Below are 8,027 nucleotides of genomic sequence, written 5' to 3'. Positions count from 1 at the left end.
GTTGTGTCATGTACACATCCTCGCATAGGTTTCCATTCAGAAATGCGGTTTTGACATCCATCTGTCATATCTCAAAGTAATGGTAAGCTGCAATAGCAAGCATGATCCGAATGGACTTAAACATCGCTACTGGAGAAAAGGTTTCATCATAGTCAATACCATGAATCTACTAGAAACCTTTAGCTACCAAGCGACCCTTATAGATAAGTCCATCCATGTCAGTCTTTCTCTTAAAGACCCACTTACACCCAATACGTTTTACCCCTTCAGGTGGATCAACCAAAGTCCATACTTGGTTGGTGTACATAGATTCCATCTCGGATCTCATGGCCTCTAGGCATTTCTCGGAATCTGGTCTCATCACAGCTTCCTGATAGGTGGTAGGCTCATCCTCTATGAGCACAATGTTATCATGGTTAGACAAGAGAAATGAGTATCTCTCAGGCTGACGACGTACCCTATCAGACCTGCGAAGAGGTATGTCTACTTGAACTGGTTGTTGTTCCTCAACTCCTTGTGGAACAACATCATCCACAACACTTTGTGGTTCCAGTTCAATTTCCATCGAGGCATCAGTGCTATTATTCACATCTTGAACTTCTTCAAGATTGAACGTGCTCCCACTAGTCTTTCTAGAAACAAAGTCCCTTTCTAGAAAGACCTCAGTCTTTGCCACAACTACCTTGTGCTGACCGGAAATGTAGAAGTAATATCCGATAGTTTCCTTGGAATATCCAATAAAGTAGCACTTGTCGGATTTGGGTCCTAATTTGTCTGAGACTTGACGTCTAACATAAGCCTCACAACCCCAAATCCTCATGAAAGACACCTGGGCATCTCTCCCAGTCCATATCCTATATGGTGTCTTTATCACGGCCTTGGATGGAACTCGGTTGAGTATAAAAGCTGCCGTGTCTAGAGCATAGCCCCAAAGGTATGTCGGAAGATCTGTATGACTCATCATAGATCGTACCATATCTAATAAGGTACGATTCCTCCTTTCGGATACACCATTCCACTGTGGTGTTCCAGGATGAGTGAGTTGGGATAGAATCCCACACTCAGCTAGATAGTCACGAAACTCATGGCTAAGGTATTCTCCACCTCGATCTGATCGAAGTATCTTAATACTCTTGCCAAGATGGTTCTGTACTTCATTCTTAAATTCTTTGAACTTTTCAAAGGATTCAGACTTATGTGTCATCAAGTACACATAACCATATCTACTGAAGTCATCAGTAAATGTGATGAAGTACCTATAACCGCCTCTAGCAGCGACATTGAAAGGGCCACATACATCACTATGTATAAGACCTAACAAGTCAGTCGCTCTCTCACTGTGCCCAGTAAAGGGAGTCTTGGTCATCTTGCCTAGTAGGCATGACTCGCACGTCTCATAAGATTCAAAATCAAATGAGTCCAGCAAACCATCCTTATGGAGCTGGGATAAGCGCTTGTCATTTATATGACCTAAGCGACAGTGCCAGAGATAGGTTTGATTCTAGTCATTTGACTTGAACCTCTTGGTATTTATGTTATAGATAGGGCTTTAAAGGTCTAGAATGTAGAGTCTGTTCATCAAAGATGTACTACAATAGAACATATCTTTTAAATAAACATAACAACATTTGTCCTTAATTATAAAAGAAAAACCTTTCTTGTCCAAAGAAGAAATTGAAATTATGTTCTTAGTTAATGTAGGCACATAACAACAATCATCCAACTCTAATACAAGCCCAGAGGGCAGAGATAGAAAATAAGTCTCTACAGCAACAGCAGCAACCAGTGCTCCATTGCCTACGCATAGGTCCACCTCGCCCTTCGCCAATGCCCTGCTATTTGTTCCTCTTCCGGTGCCCGGTCTGACCGCAGTGGAAGCAGGTAGCATCCTTGGCGACCCCTCCTTTAGGCTTCAGTGCCTTGCCTTTGCCCTTGGCTTGGGACTTTCCCTTGCCTTTGGGCTTGCCCTTGCCCTTGTGTTTCTGAACCATCAGAACAGAGTGGGGCTTAGCCTTCTTAAGGTTCAGCTCAGCAGTTCTTAACATGCTAAGCAACTCGGGCTGTGGCTTGTCAATTTCGTTCATATTGTAGTTTAGAATGAACTGACTATAGCTATCCGGCAAGGATTACAAGATCAGGTCAATGGCCAACTCTTGGCCAAGCAGGAATCCCAACCTCTGTAGGTTTTCTATGTACCCAATCATTTTGAGTACATATGGGCCTACGGGAGTCCCATCTGACATCTTGCACTGAAATAGTGCCCTTGAGATCTCAAAGCTCTCATGTCGCGCTTGTCCTTGATACAGTTGACGAAGATGTTCAACCATATCATAAGCACCCATCAACTCGTGTTGCTTCTGAAGCTCTGAGTTCATGGTCGTGAGCATTAGACAGGACACATCTAATGCATCATCTTGATGCTTCTTGTAAGCATCTTTGTCTACTCACGTGGCATTGGCAGGAGGAGCCTCCGGAATGGGCTGCTCCAGAACGTACAGTTTACGTTCCTGGGTGAGAAGTATTCTCAAGTTCCTGTACCAGTCCAGGAAATTTGCTCCGTTGAGCTTGTCCTTCTCAAGGACAGAACGCAGAGAGAAGGTGTTCGTATTCGACGTCATGGTTATCTACAACAGAAAAATGTAGAAAAATAAATATCATATTCTTTTTAAATCATTTAATTAGGCCTTTAACTAAATGATGCTCCCACTAAATTCTATAATTCATGTGGGACAAGATCCACATCATACTAACCCTTGAGTTAGTTTTGGCTAATACGCCCAAGACTTAGTATGATCGGTAGGTAACAATTTACCAATTACATCTGTTAGTTAGAGCCCTAGAGCCAATCATTTGATGATTGTATGGACTCATGTATATCATATTCTTGTATATTAATAAAGGCATTTGTTTGGTTATTATACTTATTTATATTAGTGCCAAATAGACTAAGTATAATAGCGTCCTTGAGTAGAAGGTTCATACCTATATCAATCGATTAGTTGAATCGATAGTGAGATGATATAGGGAACACTACTCTAAATCATTCCTAGTCGAGTATTAGCATTCAGGGACAATGTTAATACAATAAGACTAGCATGTAGGTCAGCTCGATGACTTGATCTCACAAGTCATGGATATAGAGATATCAAGCTGACACATGGGTATGCATTAGAGAATGTATACTGAATGACCCGCCATGAGAAAGTATCATGGATCGTTATATGAGTGTCATATATTTTCTCATGTGGCTATTAGTATGACTATTAGTCCTTAGACCTGAAGTCACCATGGATCCCTACATAAGGAGTTATGTACTTTTGTTTCATCAAACGTCACCCGTAATCGGGTGGACTATAAAGGCGATTACTGGGTATATAACGAATTATGTAGAGGATGTGAGTGATGTAGATGGGATCTATCCTCCCATATGACGGGAGCGACATCGGTATTCTTGATAGAGTGAGACCACTAAGTGCATGGTTATGCCCAAATGAGTCAACATTAGATGTTGAGCTCATTTGATCGAGTGAGTCTACTTGAGTTCAAGATTTAGATTGATTAGAGGATGACACGGTCTATGCCTCACATTGATCAATCTAGATGTCTAGGATAGAAGGACACTTGTCATTATTTTGTGAGTAGTCACAATTGGTAGTCACAAGGTGATGTCGGATCTCGACATTCTTGTAACTTGGGTAGTAATGATGTGTTGCTAGATACCGCTCATTACTTATGCTCCTAAATGGGTTTAGGGCATTGCCAACGTTACAAGAACCTATAGGGTCACACACTTAGGACAATTAGGTGGAGATTAGGTTCATTTGATGAACCAAGAGGATTAGATTCATTTGATGAATCAAATTGGATTAAGAGTAATCCTAATTGGGCTAACTTGAGTTCGACTCAAGTTTATTCATGTGTTAAATGAGTCTAATTTAGATTTTGACTCATTGAATCAATTCAATTTAATGAATTAGATTCATTATATTAAGTTGGCTCGAATCAAATGGTTGGATTAGATCCACCATGGTAGAGATTGAGTCAAGTTTGACTTGACTTGAGAAGGAAGACCAAAGGTCAATTTTGACTTGACCTTTTGCCACCTCATTGGTGAGTTGGCATTAGGTGGACCAATAATGATGTTCCACATCATCATGGGTGCCACCTCATGGAAGTTACAAAGCCACTCTCTTAATGGTTTCATATTAATTGCAATTAATGCAATTAATTGGTAATGGTTTCATATTAATTGCAATTAATGCAATTAATTGGTGAGTTTTTGAAAGTGGCCGGCCACTTGGTTTTTGGGTGTGAATTTCATTTTTCCATTCAAGTGGTGTAACTTCTTCTTCTCCCTGGTGTTCTTCCTCTCAAGCTCTCCCTCTCCCTCTCCTCCTCCCATGGCCGAACCACATAGGTGCTAGCACACCTTGGTTTTTGGTCATCTCCATCTAGTGTGTCCGTGTGGATACTTCTAGAGGACCGGCGCTTGACGGTCTTGAGATCCGACATCATTTGGACGAGCGGGAACGCGAAGGGCATCGCTACAAGGGTAAACATTTTTCTCGTAGATCTAAGTAGTAGATCAGTTTTTGAACTCGTACAAGAAATAGTTTTTCGAATTTTGTATACGAATCTTTGCACGGATCTACGACTTTGGGTCCTTCGGGGTTTCCGCGACGCGAAAAAGCGATTTTCGTGGCCCGAAGAACCCAACAACATCTCTATGCAACTCTTGTTTATAGGATCATTATCCGCAGTTATTGATGTGCGTAGATTATATACTCTTTTATGCATGTTTTTACGCACATTTACATACTTTGAGCATGCTTGATCTATGCATTTTTATACTTCCAGCTTTCCTTTTAGCATATTACTCTTTTGGTTCGGAGATCTGCTTTTTGTGCATTTTCTGTACACAGGAGTCGATTTGGTGAAAATCTACATCCTTGGGCAAGCATTGGAGGAAACAAAGGGAGAAAGCACCTGGCCGTGTACCTTACACGGCCCTGCACTGGTATGGAGCTCGGGTCGTGTGGAGTTTGGCACCAACAGAAGTGGAGAATGACATGGCCGTGCGAACTTCACACGGCCGTGTCAAGATTTGAAGCCAACCAGAGCAGAAGCCTTACATGGCCGTGTGGATCTACACGGCCGTGTAGCGTTTCCAGAGACTAAGCAGGCTATGGTCGTGTGCACCACACGGCCGTGTAGCGCTTCCAGAGACTAAGCAGGCTGTGGCCGTGTGCACCACACGGCCGTGTAGCATTTCCAGACACTAAGCGTTTCCAGAGACTAAGCAGGCTGTGGCCGTGTGCACTACACGGCCGTGCAGTTTTGGCAGAGAAGGAACTAGACATGGCCGTGTGAATCTCACACGGCCGTGTCACGGGGTCGTGTGGCGCCCGATTCCCTCCTCTATTTAAACCCTCCTTCATGAATTGAAAGGGGATCTCTCCCCCTTTGGGAGAAGGCAAGATTTGGTGGTTTCCTCCCATTCTTGGGAGGATTTCTGGGCGATTCAAGGGGAGTTCTTGGCGATTCCGGCTCCGGAGCGAGGATTGGATCCGAAGACGAAGCTTCATCATAGATAAGTTTTCTCTTTCCCCCCTTTTCTTGGTTTCTTGGATTGGGGATTTAAGGAATGCTTGTATTCTCTATTTCTTCGGGTTTTCTTCCTCGATTCATGGAGTCGTTCTTGTATTCTAGGATGAAGGGAGTATTTGTATGATGGATTGATGTAATCTCTTATGGATTTGCCATTCTCTTGTTTCAATGACATTATCTTACTTGTATCAATTAGATCTTGAACGATTAAAGATGATTCGTGCTTAATTCTCATTCTTGATTAATTGTTTGAATTTCTTATGGACTTTGTAAAGATAAACTCTCACTCGATCATCCGAGGGATCCACGTGACAGGTGCAAGCCCGTGTAAGGACGTTTGAGAGACAATCTTGAAGAGGAAATAGGAATATTCAAGAGAGTAGGATGGATTTTGTGATTAGTTTCTTGTATCTTGATAGATTGATAAGTCGTGGGCTTCTACGTTGATATCCGAGGAAGGCATAGTAATAGGTGCACTTCTGTGTAAGCACAACATAGGTTCATGTCTAATTAATCCTTTTTAGATACATTTCTCAGTCCTTATCCGGTTGTCTATTGCAAGAGAGAACCGGCAACTTTCTACATGTTTGGCAATTGAGGGATAAGAATTGGTGAACAATTTACATTCGAGAAATCCTACAAAGAAACCGAAACTCCTAGAATCTCCCTTTATCATAACCCAAAACACTAAACTCTTGTTTGTTGATCTTTAAGATTAGATTTGTTTACCTTACTTTGCTTTTGAAACGATTGGATAGTTGTTTGGCTAATTCGCATTGAGACATTTCTAGTGCTTATTCCAGTCCCTGTGGATACGATAATCTTTTATATTACTTGCGACATTTCCGTACACTTGCGGAGAGCGAACAAGTTTTTGGCGCCGTTGCCGGGGACTGCGCTATAACATTAGGAATTATCAATTGAGTTAGACTAAACATAAGTTTTCTTTTTTTCTTTTGATTTGCATAGTTATAACTAATTGTTAGAATTCTGTTTTCGTAAGTTTTTCCTTTCTTGAATAACATTCTTGACAACTCTTTTTGTTGGAATTCTAATTCTAATTCTAACTTTGCATTCTTGATTTCTAGTACTCTAATCTAACTTTTCTCTGTTTTCTCTTTTGATCTTGTTTCTTTCTTCTTTTCTTTTGTAAACATATCTTGCAATTTTTAGCATATGAATTATTCTAGACATTTTTCTTTTTTCTTTTATCTTTTCTTTCTTGTTTTCATTATGCACTTTCTTTCTTGCAATTTAAATTCTGCATTTGCTTTCTTGCTTTTCATATTGCATTTTATTTCTTGTTTTTGATTCTTGATAATTTTCTTTTTCTTCTTGAATATCCATGAGCACTAACATGTCAAGCAGGACCATGAGAAATTTTTCTACACCATTTTCTGCAAGATTTTTATCTCCCATTGTGCAACCTCAAATTGAAGTAGAAAGTTTCCAACTAGACCCAGAGATAATTTTCATGATACAAGGTCACAAATTTGGAGGAGAAGTATCAGAAAGTCCTTATCTGCATCTTGAAACATTTTTAGATATTTGTGATTTGGTGAAATGTGAAGGAGTATCAGCAAATGTAGTTCGATTGATGATATTTCCTTTAAGTATCAAGGATAAAGCAAGGACTTGGCTATATTCTCTCTGTCCTCAAAGCATCACAAGTTGGGAACAATTGGAGAAGCAATTTCTGAATCATTTTTTCCCTCCAAGTAGAACGGTGTATATGAGGAATTGCATAACAAATTTTTCTCAGGCATATGGAGAATCATTATTTGAAGCATGGGATAGATTCAAGAGTCTTCAAAGACAGTGCCCTCATCATGGTTTTGAAAAATGGTTGATTTTGCACATATTCTATGGGGGAATTTCTTTCTCAGACAAGACTTTATTGGATTCATCAGCTGGAGGTTCTTTTATGGACAAAAGTGTAGATGAAGCTTATTCGTTAATTGATCAAGTGACATTGAACCTCCATGAATGGTCGAACAAAAGTTGGATGGAATTTCCCTCAGATATTCAAAAAGTGCAAGCTATAAATGTAAGAGAGCCTGTCAAACAAAATGAAATTCAACCACCTAAAAATGTTGAAATTCACAAGTCACAGAGTGAGGAGTTCAAACATTTGGGGGCAAAGCTTGATAGTATTGTTTCAAAATGGTTTAAAGAAGATCCCCCTCCTACACAGTCAAGATCCAATGAAAAGTGTGATGATGTTGGGTTGAGAAGTGGAAAAAATCATGAAGAACTTCTGAAGAACGACATGTTTAGAATTGAGGAGAAGAATAATAGAAGATCACAAGAACTCAGTTCCATTTCTCTGGGAAGTTCCCAAAGGCCAGAAGTACCTTTCCCTCAACGATTAATCACACCAACATTAGATAAGCAAGTTGGACCTCCTCCAAAAGCTCAAA

General features: G+C 40.4%; 1 non-coding gene across 1 annotated transcript; it reads right to left on the bottom strand.

The window, feature by feature from the left end:
- Positions 1 to 7,337: 7,337 nt before the first annotated feature.
- Positions 7,338 to 7,443, bottom strand: LOC121968752. The gene has a single exon (XR_006108290.1). It is a non-coding gene; the product is annotated as a small nucleolar RNA R71 (small nucleolar RNA).
- Between the last annotated feature and the right edge of the window lie 584 nt (positions 7,444 to 8,027).

Source organism: Zingiber officinale, chromosome 3B (assembly GCF_018446385.1).
Source record: "Zingiber officinale cultivar Zhangliang chromosome 3B, Zo_v1.1, whole genome shotgun sequence".
In the NCBI taxonomy this organism is placed as follows: domain Eukaryota; kingdom Viridiplantae; phylum Streptophyta; class Magnoliopsida; order Zingiberales; family Zingiberaceae; genus Zingiber; species Zingiber officinale.
Note: the sequence above shows the minus strand (reverse complement) of the source record. Positions and strands in the feature narration are given on the sequence as shown.